A 16,197-nucleotide genomic window follows, 5' to 3' on the forward strand; every position below is an offset into this window, starting at 1 on the left:
AATGCGTGTGGCATCAAGTGGAGGCGCACGGCGCGCGCGGCGCACGAAGGGCGGCGCACAACGCGCGGCGCGCGGGTCACCGGGCGCGGCGCGGGTCGCGCGGCGCAGGACGCGCGGCGCAGGGTTCCCTGACTGGCGCGGCGCGCTGCCTGGACGGCGCGGCGCGCTGCTTGCTGCCCGGCCGACCGGCGCAGCGCGTTGTGTGCGTAGTGGGCGGCTCGTCTTGCCGGGCTTTTGCGGGCCTTCGAATGCCATTCTTCTCACGTGAAATATGAAGTTTTCTACTCGATGAGAGTGACTCGATTCGAGGAGCAAGGCTCGGCCCGGCGAGAGCGACTAGCGACTTGATTCGAGGAGTGACTCGAGGATGACTCGAAGCTCGACTCGAAAATGATTCGAGGCTCGACTCGAGGAACGATTAAAGGCTCGACTCGAGGAACCATTCGAGGCTCGACTCGAGGAGCGAAGCTCGACTCGAGGAGATTGACTCAAGGCTCGACTCGAGGAGCGAAGCTCGACTCGAGGAGTCAGGAGTTTGGGCGAGGGCTTGAAGATTTGCCGCTCTTCAGGACCTCCGGCCTGACCATCGGCCCTTTGAGCGACGTGCCTTCTTGGCGTCTCGGGTTTTCCGAAAACGACCGACAACATTAGCCCCCCAAGTTCGTCGTTCGGGAGGCGTCCCAGCGATGAACTTTTTGTTCTTCTAGTTGGGTGTTTGAGGAAAATGTTTCCCGTGCCTTGTGGCCCCGAGGAAAGTTTTTTCCTCTTCTCTTTTTTCTTTCTTTTCTTCTTTTTTTTTTTTTTTTTTTTTTTTTTCAGGGGGTGGCCGCGCGGCGCGCGCCCTGGACGGCGCGGCGCGCGGTCTGTGCTGCGCGACCCGCGCGGCGCGCGGGCTTGGCGCGCGGCGCGCCCCGTGCGCGGGGCTGGTTCGCTTCGCGCGGGAGAACTCCGACTTTTTGGAGTTTCTACTCCGATTTTGCACCTTGTGGGAGTAGGATTTCGACTCCTACCCCCCTAGAAGTCTATAAATAGACCTCCCCCTTCCCTTTATTCCTCACTTTATTTTTTCTCTTTTCTTACGCTTGTTTTCTTTTTTTTACGCTTGCATTATGGGTGTCCCTCCCCTTTTCTCAGCTGAGAGTCCCGAGATTGATTTCTCTCTCTTGTTTCAGGGTTCTGAACACGCAGAGGATGATCTCTTCGCGGGATTAAGGGAAGTCCCTCTGCACGTGGAAGAAAATCCAAGCGGAGTAGAGCAGTGGTTGGAGGAAGGCGAGCTGGGTGCGACCGTGCCCGCTGCTCAGCCTCTCGAAGGGTGCGCGCCAACTGGGCGCGGTACAGGCGGGGAGTTTGATCGTCCCGCGTCCGGGGAGCCTGCCCCTCGCCTCGTGATCAACTTAGTTGGCGGGGGGGTCCGTGACAAAGTTCGCCTCGACGTGCCGCAGTCCGACTTGGGCTTTCAAGGCGCGCCGGGAGATGTTACGGACGCGGATGCGGTGACTCCGCTAGAGTCGGTTCTCGACGAGATAGACTGTGTGGACGACTTTGGTCCCGAGTCTGAAGATCCCGGAGGTGAGTCAGAGACATGTCCGGGGGCCGAAGGCCTCGCATCGGAGTGTCCCGAGGTACCGTCGGCAGCTGCCGCGGTCGTGTCGGAGGGCAGGGACCCTTCCGTGGAGCCAGGGGATTCTCAGCCCGAGACCCCTGACGCGGAGGCGTTGGTATCGGCGAGGTCGCTTGCCAGGACGGAGTGGTATCCCGAGGAGGGCCTTGCTGCTCCCGAGGACTTTGATTGTTCGGGGGTCGATGCTTCGAGCACGCTTACCTACCGGACATTCGTCGGTCTCCGGGAGGCTTTTGCCATTCCGTCATCCGTGGCGCTTCTCCGTCCTTTAAAGGACGACCGTCCTTTCCGGCCTCGTCGTGGTTTCGCCGCAGTTTCAGTTGCGAGTCTTAACTGCGGGTTGCGGCTGCCGTTTCAACCCATCGTTCAGCAGCTTCTCGCCCGTCTGGGGGTGCACGCATGTCAGATGAGCCCGGCATTCTACCGCATAGTGGCGATGTGCCATATGGAGTGGCATTGCCAGACCGAGCGGGTGATGACCGTGAGTGATTTTCGCAATCTCATCGCGGTCTTCCCTGCGCCCGGGCAACCCAGTTTCTTTGTGGCCCGCGATCGACGGAATACTAAGTTGATCATCGATTCAGAGAAGTACAATCGACGACCGTGGGTGTGGGTCTCGGCGGAGGCTTTTGGTGACGCCCCGCTCCGGTTTGGCCCCTTGTCCGAGTTTCCTGCTAACGAGGGGGCCGACGATCTCGACTTTGTGAAGGAGATCCGGGGAATGTCGGAGGCTCGGAAAGCCGTTGAACGATTTCGTTCTCCTGAGCTGATGGCTTCCACCGGGTGGTTCCCGCCGTTTCCTCAACGGACCGAGGGTGCCCCGAGTGCCGCATCATCTCTCTCGAGCGGCGATCCTCAAGGTATGTTGGCGTTTCGTACTTTTGCTTTTGTTTTTAGCTCAAGGTTTTGACTTTGTCGCTTTTGCAGTCTCTTCGGCTAGGGCGAGGGCTCGGGCTCGTCTAGCGAAGGCTTCCCGGGACCCGAAGTCGTTGGCGGCGGTTCGTCGTCGGATTGCTGCGCGGGATGGTCGGGAGAAACTCGATACCGATCATCGGGCGGAGAGCGGTCCTCGCGCTTCTTTGAAGCGACCTTCCTCCTCGGCTTTGCCAGACACGTCTTCGGACTCTAAGCGCGTGAATTCGATGGTCGACGTGGAGGCCGCGGAGGTTAGGGGGGAGTGTTCCCTGGGCCTTGCTCAATCTTCGATGAAGATGTGGAAGAGCGTTGTGGCCAGCAGTGACGTAGAGTTCTTTCGTCACGGCGTTTCCGATGCACAGAGAGTGAGTTTCCCTTGCCTCATTTGCGATGAATCTGTCTTTCGCTAAACTGTCTTTTTGCCTTCTCAGGTGCTTGCTCGAGCGACCCGGGGCGAGAAGATCCTTCACGACCTCATCAGGCGGATGAGTCGCGCTCGGGAGGAGCTTGCTCAGGCGAAGTCTCAGTTGGCTCACGCCGAGCGAGGTTCTCACTCAAAGGCGGAGTTTGCGAGTCTCCGCGAGCAGCTTCAGGAGGCTCGCGTGGAACTGGGAGTTACCCGCGGCAAGTGCGACCGTGCTCAGGCGGCGGTGGCGAAGATGGCCGAGGAGCTAACGACGGAACGTCAAGCCCTTGAAGTGGCGACTCGATCGACGGAGGTCTTCCGGAGCGAAGCGCGGGACCTTCGACGTCAGTTGGAATCGCGCACGGAAGAAGTTGGCATTCTTCAGGGCCAGCTTACATCGAGTGAGGCTGCCCGTGTTCGTGCGGAGCGTAAGCGTGACTCCTTGGCGGAGGAGGTGGCTCGGGTCACCGAGGAGAAAGCCGCGGCGGAGCAGCTTGCGTCCGACCTTCAGGACGACTTTGATGTCGGAGTCGAGGAGGCGAGGCATGCAGCGGCGGTGGAGTGTCGGGACGCCACAGCTGCCGAGAATGTTTCTCGGGGGGTCACCTTCGACTTCTTCGACTCGCTTTTCCCACCACTTGACGGGGCCGACCCTGTGGGCGACGATCCCGCCGAGTGACCGTTTTCTTTCCTTATTTTTCCTGCGCAAATGTTTTAGCGCGTGCTTTTTAGGTTTTTCCGTTCAGCGCACTTGTCTTAGCGCTTGCTTACTAGGATATTTCCCTTTAGCGCACTTGTCTTAGCGCATGCTTTCTAGGTTTTGAGGCAGTTGCCCCTTTCTTTTATGAGGAGTTATTCATTTATTTTTACGAATGTTTTCGCACATTTATCTTCTATGGCATGCATGGATGGTCACTTGTTTGTGTCAATGATTTTGTCCATCCTTTTATCTCAGCAGGATACTTTTTCAAACACGCCAGTCACTTGGATGGTTTGCGTTCTTAAGTATTTTCAACTGCGAGTAAACCATGCTACGTAGGTGTGTTACGTGCGCCGGATTGCGCCACGTGGGCGTCTCAAATCGCGCCATGTAGGCATCTTGGGTTGCGCCATGTAAGCGACTTACGTGCGCCATGTAGGCGTCTTACGGGTTGCGCCTTTACGCGACTTACGTGCGCCATGTAGGCGGCTTGGGTTGCGCCATGTAGGCGTCTTACGGGCTGCGCCTTTACGCGACTTACGTGCGCCATGTAGGCGTCTTAGGTTGCGCCATGTAGGCGTCTTACGGGCTGCGCCTTTACGCGACTTACGTGCGCCATGTAGGCGTCTTAGGTTGCGCCATGTAGGCGTCTTACGGGCTGCGCCTTTACGCGACTTACGTGCGCCATGTAGGCGTCTTGGGTTGCGCCATGTAGGCGTCTTACGCGCTGCGCCTTTACGCGACTTACGTGCGCCATGTAGGCGTCTTAGGTTGCGCCATGTAGGCGTCTTACGGGCTGCGCCTTTACGCGACTTACGTGCGCCATGTAGGCGTCTTAGGTTGCGCCATGTAGGCGTCTTACGGGCTGCGCCTTTACGCGACTTACGTGCGCCATGTAGGCGTCTTAGGTTGCGCCATGTAGGCGTCTTACGGGCTGCGCCTTTACGCGACTTACGTGCGCCATGTAGGCGTCTTACGGGTTGCGCCTTTACGCGACTTACGTGCGCCATATAGGCGGCTTGGGTTGCGCCATGTAGGCGTCTTACGGGCTGCGCCTTTACGCGACTTACGTGCGCCATGTAGGCGTCTTAGGTTGCGCCATGTAGGCGTCTTACGGGCTGCGCCTTTACGCGACTTACGTGCGCCATGTAGGCGTCTTAGGTTGCGCCATGTAGGCGTCTTACGGGCTGCGCCTTTACGCGACTTACGTGCGCCATGTAGGCGTCTTAGGTTGCGCCATGTAGGCGTCTTACGGGTTGCGCCTTTACGCGACTTACGTGCGCCATGTAGGCGTCTTAGGTTGCGCCATGTAGGCGTCTTTCGGGCTGCGCCTTTACGCGACTTACGTGCGCCATGTAGGCGTCTTAGGTTGCGCCATGTAGGCGTCTTACGGGCTGCGCCTTTACGCGACTTACGTGCGCCATGTAGGCGTCTTAGGTTGCGCCATGTAGGCGTCTTACGGGCTGCGCCTTTACGCGACTTACGTGCGCCATGTAGGCGTCTTAGGTTGCGCCATGTAGGCGTCTTACGGGTTGCGCCTTTACGCGACTTACGTGCGCCATGTAGGCGTCTTAGGTTGCGCCATGTAGGCGTCTTTCGGGCTGCGCCTTTACGCGACTTACGTGCGCCATGTGGGCGTCTTAGGTTGCGCCATGTAGGCGTCTTACGGGCTGCGCCTTTACGCGACTTACGTGCGCCATGTAGGCGTCTTAGGTTGCGCCATGTAGGCGTCTTACGGGCTGCGCCTTTACGCGACTTACGTGCGCCATGTGGGCGTCTTAGGTTGCGCCATGTAGGCGTCTTACGGGTTGCGCCTTTACGCGACTTACGTGCGCCATGTAGGCGTCTTAGGTTGCGCCATGTAGGCGTCTTTCGGGCTGCGCCTTTACGCGACTTACGTGCGCCATGTAGGCGTCTTAGGTTGCGCCATGTAGGCGTCTTACGGGCTGCGCCTTTACGCGACTTACGTGCGCCATGTGGGTGTCTTAGGTTGCGCCATGTAGGCGTCTTACGGGTTGCGCCTTTACGCGACTTACGTGCGCCATGTAGGCGTCTTAGGTTGCGCCATGTAGGCGTCTTACGGGTTGCGCCTTTACTCGACTTACGTGCGCCATGTAGGCGTCTTAGGTTTTTTTTTTTTTTTTTTTTTTTTTTTGGTGGAGCGTGTTCTTTTGAGAGTTTCCTTACCATAGCTAGCCCCCCTAAGTTTTTTGGGTTATAAGTTAAATGTTGATAACCAGAAAACTTGCATAAAACGAAATTGAAATGGAAAACTTGAGTTTTATTCTTTTGCGAAAAAAAAAACTTGCGAGAAAATTTAAATCCTAAAACATTGGCTCGTAGGCCTTATTGAAAATGGAAATAAAAAGCGATAAAAAAGCGGGGGACGCTAGCTACTGATAGTACTGCCTCAAGTGCTCCGCGTTCCACGGGTGGCGAATCGGAGTCCCGTCCGTGTGCTCGATGTAGTATGTCCCGTCGTGAATGACTTTGCGGACTCTGTAAGGGCCTTCCCAGTTTGGGCCTAGGACGCCGGCGCCTTGGACTTGTGTGTTTTGGAACACTCGTCTGAGGACAAGGCTTCCGACGGCAAAGGTTCGCCTTTTGATTTTGGAGTTGTAGTATCTTTCGACCTTGCGTTTCTGTGCGGCGAGGCGTCTGAATGCTTCCGCCCTCTTTTCGTCGATCAGGTCCAACTCAAGGCGCATGGCCTCGTTGTTTTCCGCTTCGTCGAACGTGTCGACTCGGAATGTGGGTATCTCGGTTTCAATTGGAACCACAGCCTCGACCCCATATGCAAGGGAGAATGGCGTTGTCACGACCCGCGAGCCTTAGCTCGCCCGCGAGCCGCGGCAGAGATTTTCGTATCTTACTTGACATAAATAAAATTCATAAAAACCTTGGTGGAAGCGCTTCCAGAAAACATTTTCTAGAAAAACTTTTAAAATATTTACATAAACGTCTCAAAAATATGGGCGAATTTTTCGTTTTTCTTAAAACATACTATTTAAAACTTTACAAACAAAAGACTCGTCTTTTAAAAACAAAACAGACTCATTCGCCCTTGACTTAGCCACAGGTCGGCAGCCGTACATACACACGCCTACTTACTTACCGGTTTCGCTGATGCTCTGCTCAGTCTTCTTTGGCCTTTCCTTTATCTACAATATCAAGATAATAACTGTGAGTCGAAAGACTCAGTAAGCGGATATCTACATATCTAATGCACAATGCACATAACACATAAACAATACATAACATGAGATCATATCTTTTCATAACTTGCGGAAGTATCGGCTTAGGTCCCGATAAATCCACCTTACTTGAGAATCAATCGGCTTAGGTCCCGATAGATTCATCCTGCTTAAGAACCAATCGGCTTAGGTCCCGATAGATTCATCTGCTTAGGAATCACTCAGCTTAGGTCCCGAGAGATCCCCCTTACTTAAGAATTCACCAGCTTAGGTCCCGGTGATTCACATCATAACATACTTGCTTTAATCATAACTATGGAATTACCAGCTTAGGTCCCGGTAACTCCTCTTACTTGAGAATATGCCAGCTTAGGTCCCGGCAATTCCCATCATACAATACATTTCCTGCTCGGGATCCCTTAATGATATCCGCACGACACATGTCTTATTGGCGCCAGACAGGAGGGTGCACAGTCTCCTGCCTAATCCCCATGTGGTACCAGCACGAAGCATAATAGGTACCTGCTAACAAGGGGTATATGTCGAAGGCGGTACCATTCTATGTTTTCTCTTTAATTAACTTAACATGAGAGACTGCTTAATTCGGGTTTAATCCCGATCTTAACATATATTCTTTTCGCTTATTAACTCGTGACTTATAAGATCTTGAGATGCGACTCCCAAAGATCCTATCATAATATTCTCGCTTTTGAATACGAGTCTTAACTTCAGTCTCTCATAATCCAGTTCACTATGACTGGATCTCTGGAAGGTGGCTAGCTAAACACATAGCAAAGGCTCGGGTTCCTAGTTACCTCTAGCCATTTTTGTTAGCCGGACTAATTCCGTTTCCCAATTCGTTAGCGGCTTAAAGCCCTTAATCTTGATAGTGAATTGTCTTTTGGTTTATCTTACTCTTGCTTACTAGAAAGCATATAGAAAATGCACGTACAATATATGTATATATATAAAGATATATATAATATTTCTTGATATTGTAGGTGCCTAAAATCCACTTACCCGGATAACGATTCTTTCGAATCCTGAGATCTTCTCTTCCAGATAAAAGGGTTCTTCTTAACTTCACGTATAACCCAGTCCTCGTAAGCTTCTCCTGCTAATCCTTATAGCAATCTGGACGTATCTATGGAAGAGAAAGATCGAACATCGAGCATACTCAGTATCTCGTCCATTGATCTACTAACGTATACACTTCTACTAAAAGAAAACTCATACGGAACGTATTCAAAACATTCTCCTAGTCACGCTACTCAGAGCGTTACAAACACGAAAAACAGAGAATTCACGGAGGCAAAACAGAGATACAGAAAAGAATTGACGCCTAAAAAAAAATAAGGCCCTGACATAACTTCTCTGATCTAAGCTAAAAAACGTCACACACTATTCGACCACCTATTCTCTTGACTGGGCAAAGCCCACGGCTTAGAATAGGTTCCCGAAGGTCGAAACTAAAAAAAAAGAACGTATAAAGAAACTCTTACTAACAATCTATAGCATACGTAAGTTATATGAAAATAACTCAAAACAACATTTCTCAAATGTGTTTTAGAAAATATTTTATGACTTGTCTCTTTATTGACAAGTTATAACGTCTGAGAACGTAAATAAAACATTTCTCGTTGATATTCGTTTTCCAAATCAAAAGAGTCGAGCTTATAGTCGAACTCGGTTTTGAAACGTAAATCAAATGAGGATACTAAATAATTTGATTGAATCATCAACGAGTTTAATAACGATACATATTAATTTATTTTTCTATTAAACGAGCTTGACTATAAAACATAATAATAATAACGTAGGATAACTCAAACGAGACTACTTGAACAATATAATAATTAGTGAACCGTAATAACATAATAGTACTTATACATCACGACACATAAACTAAAAAAAACGGTTCGCGACTAGAGTCGAGACTCGGGAAATTTCTCGACTTCCTAACACTAAACCGAGACTTCGCGAGTCTCCGAACGAAACCCGACAGCTGTGAACAGCCCCCCGAGAGCCGCCACAATGTCGCTGCCGTCCCCGGCCCAACAGCTCGTCCCAACCGAGCCGATGAACCTCGCTGACCAGCCCCGCTCCGTCGTCACTCGCGCAACAGCTCCGCCAACCTTCGGACAGCCTCTTCGCCATCCCGACCCGCTGCCCCGAGACCTGTTCAGCCCACCTAAAACGAGCCTAGACTCTCAACAGATATAACTCACACGCACAACAACGAAACAACCGTTAACTCCTATTCTCAAACTAGAAAAGCAACGTAAAGCTCAGAATCACGTCCCAAAAAAAATCAAGATCAAACACACGGCTAGAACCATTCTACACGGCCAAGACCAAAACCACACCCAAACCCGTCCAAAACCAAGAACACCACCATAATCAGAGGAATCATCACCGAAATCAACTCTTGAACCATTAATTTCGCTTAACATCAAAAACCCCCAAATTCCAACCCTAAAACTTCGAACCCTAGAGATAAAAATCTCTCTTGCCTCAGGTGAAATTGGTGGGTTCGAGTCTTCTCCGGCCCTTTCTCCCTTCTTTCCCGGCGATCTCCTCTCAGCCGGTGTCCTCGGCGGCTCACGGCGGTGGTTCGTCTCTTCTCGGTCCGCGCGCACGTCCAGCGACTTTGGGTCTCGGTCCTGGTGGCTCGTCGGCCGAGCGTCCCCTTCGCGAGCTCACCCCCTCGCTCTCTCGTTCTCTATTTCTCAGCCGCTCTCTCTCTCTTGCTCTCCCTTCCCTCGGCTCTCTCTCTCTCTCGGGTTCTCTTCTCCTTCTTCTTTTCTCTTCTTTTCCTTTCTTTTTTTTTTTCCTGGTTGCCGATTCTTTTCTTCTTCACTCGGCCAAGTGATACTTATCACTTTGTGAAGAAGATGAGTCATAGATGACGTGGCAAGCTAGGAAGAAGACATCTTATTCACAATCCAAACTCTTTTCCTTGTTTTTTTTTCAAATGGGTCCCATAAAAATTGTTACAACCACGTCCTTTCATACAATTATTTAATTAAATCCATAACCGAACGGATTATAATTATATGATTCGAACCGAGAATTTTCTCGTTCGTTCTCGATTAATTAAAATATATTTAAGGATTCTCGGAATTAATTCTCGTTCTTGAGAATTTATTTCTTAAATTAATTTCCGAATGTCTCATCGGATATAATTTATTAATCGAGTTAAACTTGATAATTCCTTTACTCATTCCGAGATTTCCATAACCTTAACATATTTAAAATTAATTCGATAAATCCATTGAAATATAACCCACTCGAGAATTTAGTTGTAACAACGGAAACTCGCTTATTATCTCCAAATACGAGTGACGCAGAAACTTGTCCTTACAATCCCTACCCCCTTAAGTTAGTTTCGTCCTCGAAACTTAAAGAAAAGCAGGGTACTCCTTCTGCATCACACTATCGAGCTTCCAGATAATTTTCCATGTTCAGAAAACAAAAGAAGAGATACATTTTTCTAACATGTCATCACTTGATGAACAGCAGACTGATTCTGGTCATAAGGTAGTCACTTCCTAACTGTTAGATATAACTAACCAGGAATCTACTCCATCATCTACCAAGATCAAGAACTTGACTAGGACACAACAGACGAACATGCATAGTTCCCACATACAGGAATGCATAACTGAAGAGTAAAGGATAGGAATCTAACCGGTTCTTCCAGACGATGACTCCTTTACTTCATCTCCATAGATGCTAAAGACGCGAGCTTTGGCCTTAGGTTGATTCTTCAGGTAAGCGATCTTCTCTTCTGAAACGTGACAATCCCGTGCAAAATGACCTTCTAAGCCACACCGGTAGCAGTTTGAGGTTCCTATGCGACACTCGCCTGAGTGCTTTCTGCCGCACTTGTTGCACGTAGGGAAATCATTAACCCTTGGCCTCTTGTACTTGTTCTCGTTTTGATTTCCTCTGTAGCTTCCTTCATTTCCCTGCGCCCTAGACCTGGAGTTTCTATCCCAACTCTTTTTCTTCTTGTCGGTGAAGTTCTTCTTCTCGACTTCCGCTACAGATTCCTGTAGGATGGTCATTGACTCGCTAGCTGGATTGACCTGTGCTATACGCCAACCGTCAATCCTTAATGCCCTTTGAACGGCATTCGCATAAGTTCGTGGCCCAACGTCGCCACTATCAACCTGACGCACAATTTCCACATTGAGTCCATGCATAAACTTCATCTTGCGCGACTGATCCGTCGGTACCATAGAGGGCGAAAACTTTGCAAGCTCATCAAACTTGGCTATATACTCAGCTACAGAGAGCTTCCCTTGCTTAAGATCCATAAACTCTCGTACCTTACCCGAGAGATTAGCTTCACCCAGGTACTTCTCATAAAATAGGTTGATAAAACGATTCCATGTAATATGAGAAACATCATCATAGAGTGCGATTACTTCCCACCAACTTCGAGCTTCAAGTTCCAGCTGGTTCACAGCACATGCAACCCTCTCAGCATCTGTAAGTTGCATGTACGTGAAGATCTGTTGGATCCTTTTAATCCAATTTTCCGCAAGGGAAGGATCAGCATCTCCATCGAAAGTCGGTGGTTTCTGCTTACGAAAACGCTCATATACAGGCTCCCCGACAGTCGGTGCCATTATCGGAATCTGGAACAGCGGAACCTCATCTGGCGCCATAGCTTGAGCTTGTGGTGGCGCTTGTACATTCTGACCATCTGGATTCCTATTCATATTTGGCACGTGCTCACCTTGTCCTCCAGGTTGTTCTGGTCGATGCGCCTGGGGTTCAGGGTCTTGTTGACCCTGTGGAGGTTGCTGCTCGTTCATTCGCGCAATAAGTTGCGTGATCAACCTGTTCTGCTCTTCTATTTGAGCATCCCTTCGACGAGCATCTTCTGCTTGGCGCTCTAAAGCCCTGCTAATCTCAATCATCTCCTGTGAAAGATCCGTCTGCGTTCGCTTCTTAGGTCCCATTCTTAATCTCTACTTCACCTATAAGTAGGAATGGGTAAGCACACAGTTATCCTAATATAACCACTATCTTTCACAAAGACTCAACAAGATATTATAGATAAGGCTATCTTAGACATCAACTGACTTATAAGTAAGTAAGATAGTGTATGTACGACCACAAGTCTACAGAAACGGCTCAACCTGGGCTCTGATACCAAAAATTCTGTCACGACCCGCGAGCCTTAGCTCGCCCGCGAGCCGCGGCAGAGATCTTCGTATCTTACTTGACATAAATAAAATTCATAAAAACCTTGGTGGAAGCGCTTCCAGAAAACATTTTCTAGAAAAACTTTTAAAATATTTACATAAACGTCTCAAAAATATGGGCGAATTTTTCGTTTTTCTTAAAACATACTATTTAAAACTTTACAAACAAAAGACTCGTCTTTTAAAAACAAAACAGACTCATTCGCCCTTGACTTAGCCACAGGTCGGCAGCCGTACATACACACGCCTACTTACTTACCGGTTTCGCTGATGCTCTGCTCAGTCTTCTTTGGCCTTTCCTTTATCTACAATATCAAGATAATAACTGTGAGTCGAAAGACTCAGTAAGCGGATATCTACATATCTAATGCACAATGCACATAACACATAAACAATACATAACATGAGATCATATCTTTTCATAACTTGCGGAAGTATCGGCTTAGGTCCCGATAAATCCACCTTACTTGAGAATCAATCGGCTTAGGTCCCGATAGATTCATCCTGCTTAAGAACCAATCGGCTTAGGTCCCGATAGATTCATCTGCTTAGGAATCACTCAGCTTAGGTCCCGAGAGATCCCCCTTACTTAAGAATTCACCAGCTTAGGTCCCGGTGATTCACATCATAACATACTTGCTTTAATCATAACTATGGAATTACCAGCTTAGGTCCCGGTAACTCCTCTTACTTGAGAATATGCCAGCTTAGGTCCCGGCAATTCCCATCATACAATACATTTCCTGCTCGGGATCCCTTAATGATATCCGCACGACACATGTCTTATTGGCGCCAGACAGGAGGGTGCACAGTCTCCTGCCTAATCCCCATGTGGTACCAGCACGAAGCATAATAGGTACCTGCTAACAAGGGGTATATGTCGAAGGCGGTACCATTCTATGTTTTCTCTTTAATTAACTTAACATGAGAGACTGCTTAATTCGGGTTTAATCCCGATCTTAACATATATTCTTTTCGCTTATTAACTCGTGACTTATAAGATCTTGAGATGCGACTCCCAAAGATCCTATCATAATATTCTCGCTTTTGAATACGAGTCTTAACTTCAGTCTCTCATAATCCAGTTCACTATGACTGGATCTCTGGAAGGTGGCTAGCTAAACACATAGCAAAGGCTCGGGTTCCTAGTTACCTCTAGCCATTTTTGTTAGCCGGACTAATTCCGTTTCCCAATTCGTTAGCGGCTTAAAGCCCTTAATCTTGATAGTGAATTGTCTTTTGGTTTATCTTACTCTTGCTTACTAGAAAGCATATAGAAAATGCACGTACAATATATGTATATATATAAAGATATATATAATATTTCTTGATATTGTAGGTGCCTAAAATCCACTTACCCGGATAACGATTCTTTCGAATCCTGAGATCTTCTCTTCCAGATAAAAGGGTTCTTCTTAACTTCACGTATAACCCAGTCCTCGTAAGCTTCTCCTGCTAATCCTTATAGCAATCTGGACGTATCTATGGAAGAGAAAGATCGAACATCGAGCATACTCAGTATCTCGTCCATTGATCTACTAACGTATACACTTCTACTAAAAGAAAACTCATACGGAACGTATTCAAAACATTCTCCTAGTCACGCTACTCAGAGCGTTACAAACACGAAAAACAGAGAATTCACGGAGGCAAAACAGAGATACAGAAAAGAATTGACGCCTAAAAAAAAATAAGGCCCTGACATAACTTCTCTGATCTAAGCTAAAAAACGTCACACACTATTCGACCACCTATTCTCTTGACTGGGCAAAGCCCACGGCTTAGAATAGGTTCCCGAAGGTCGAAACTAAAAAAAAAGAACGTATAAAGAAACTCTTACTAACAATCTATAGCATACGTAAGTTATATGAAAATAACTCAAAACAACATTTCTCAAATGTGTTTTAGAAAATATTTTATGACTTGTCTCTTTATTGACAAGTTATAACGTCTGAGAACGTAAATAAAACATTTCTCGTTGATATTCGTTTTCCAAATCAAAAGAGTCGAGCTTATAGTCGAACTCGGTTTTGAAACGTAAATCAAATGAGGATACTAAATAATTTGATTGAATCATCAACGAGTTTAATAACGATACATATTAATTTATTTTTCTATTAAACGAGCTTGACTATAAAACATAATAATAATAACGTAGGATAACTCAAACGAGACTACTTGAACAATATAATAATTAGTGAACCGTAATAACATAATAGTACTTATACATCACGACACATAAACTAAAAAAAACGGTTCGCGACTAGAGTCGAGACTCGGGAAATTTCTCGACTTCCTAACACTAAACCGAGACTTCGCGAGTCTCCGAACGAAACCCGACAGCTGTGAACAGCCCCCCGAGAGCCGCCACAATGTCGCTGCCGTCCCCGGCCCAACAGCTCGTCCCAACCGAGCCGATGAACCTCGCTGACCAGCCCCGCTCCGTCGTCACTCGCGCAACAGCTCCGCCAACCTTCGGACAGCCTCTTCGCCATCCCGACCCGCTGCCCCGAGACCTGTTCAGCCCACCTAAAACGAGCCTAGACTCTCAACAGATATAACTCACACGCACAACAACGAAACAACCGTTAACTCCTATTCTCAAACTAGAAAAGCAACGTAAAGCTCAGAATCACGTCCCAAAAAAAATCAAGATCAAACACACGGCTAGAACCATTCTACACGGCCAAGACCAAAACCACACCCAAACCCGTCCAAAACCAAGAACACCACCATAATCAGAGGAATCATCACCGAAATCAACTCTTGAACCATTAATTTCGCTTAACATCAAAAACCCCCAAATTCCAACCCTAAAACTTCGAACCCTAGAAATAAAAATCTCTCTTACCTCAGGTGAAATTGGTGGGTTCGAGTCTTCTCCGGCCCTTTCTCCCTTCTTTCCCGGCGATCTCCTCTCAGCCGGTGTCCTCGGCGGCTCACGGCGGTGGTTCGTCTCTTCTCGGTCCGCGCGCACGTCCAGCGACTTTGGGTCTCGGTCCTGGTGGCTCGTCGGCCGAGCGTCCCCTTCGCGAGCTCACCCCCTCGCTCTCTCGTTCTCTATTTCTCAGCCGCTCTCTCTCTCTTGCTCTCCCTTCCCTCGGCTCTCTCTCTCTCTCGGGTTCTCTTCTCCTTCTTCTTTTCTCTTCTTTTCCTTTCTTTTTTTTTTCCTGGTTGCCGATTCTTTTCTTCTTCACTCGGCCAAGTGATACTTATCACTTTGTGAAGAAGATGAGTCATAGATGACGTGGCAAGCTAGGAAGAAGACATCTTATTCACAATCCAAACTCTTTTCCTTGTTTTTTTTTCAAATGGGTCCCATAAAAATTGTTACAACCACGTCCTTTCATACAATTATTTAATTAAATCCATAACCGAACGGATTATAATTATATGATTCGAACCGAGAATTTTCTCGTTCGTTCTCGATTAATTAAAATATATTTAAGGATTCTCGGAATTAATTCTCGTTCTTGAGAATTTATTTCTTAAATTAATTTCCGAATGTCTCATCGGATATAATTTATTAATCGAGTTAAACTTGATAATTCCTTTACTCATTCCGAGATTTCCATAACCTTAACATATTTAAAATTAATTCGATAAATCCATTGAAATATAACCCACTCGAGAATTTAGTTGTAACAACGGAAACTCGCTTATTATCTCCAAATACGAGTGACGCAGAAACTTGTCCTTACAGGCGTCTCGCCGGTGGCGTTTCGCGCGGTTGTCCTATACGCCCATAGGACGAATGGTAATTCATCGGCCCAGGCGCCTTTCTTGTCTTCGAGCTTCTTTTTCAGGTTGCTCTTGATAGTCTTGTTGACTGCCTCGACTTGGCCGTTGGCCTGAGGATGTCGCGGCGAGGAGAAGGTCTTGCTGATCTTCAGTTGATCGCAGATATCTCTTACTCGCGCGTTGTCAAATTGTGCCCCGTTGTCAGTCACAATCGAGGCGGGGATACCGTGCCTGCATATGATGTTCTTCCAGATGAAGTTCGTCGTGTTTGCTTCAGTTATTCTGGCAAGCGGCTCGGCCTCTACCCACTTAGTGAAGTAGTCGATGGCGATAATGGCGTACTCGTATTGCCTTGGCGCTCTAGGGAGCTTGCCAATGATGTCCACGCCCCACTTAGC

The 16,197-nt window shown here is 48.1% G+C and overlaps 2 long non-coding RNA genes across 4 annotated transcripts in view; both read right to left on the minus strand.

The window, feature by feature from the left end:
- The window catches only part of LOC149390477 (uncharacterized), a 91,626-nt gene that overhangs the window by 28,468 nt on the left and 46,961 nt on the right, over window positions 1-16,197 (minus strand). The gene's annotated exons all lie outside the window — the stretch shown is intronic.
- LOC149390479 (uncharacterized) lies at window positions 6,552-15,138 on the minus strand. 2 transcript variants are annotated; one of them, XR_016300019.1, is made up of 4 exons: window positions 14,910-15,138; window positions 13,417-13,540; window positions 7,860-7,983; window positions 6,552-6,806 (listed from the first exon to the last, which is right to left on the minus strand). It is a non-coding gene; the product is annotated as an uncharacterized LOC149390479 (long non-coding RNA). The 2 variants fall into 2 exon arrangements; XR_016300018.1 differs by lacking the exons at window positions 6,552-6,806; window positions 7,860-7,983 and adding an exon at window positions 12,109-12,363.

The sequence above is a fragment of the Urtica dioica genome, chromosome 7 (assembly GCF_054948205.1).
Source record: "Urtica dioica subsp. dioica isolate 48M chromosome 7, U.dioica_male_clone48M_v1_H2, whole genome shotgun sequence".
Taxonomy (NCBI): Eukaryota; Viridiplantae; Streptophyta; class Magnoliopsida; order Rosales; family Urticaceae; genus Urtica; species Urtica dioica.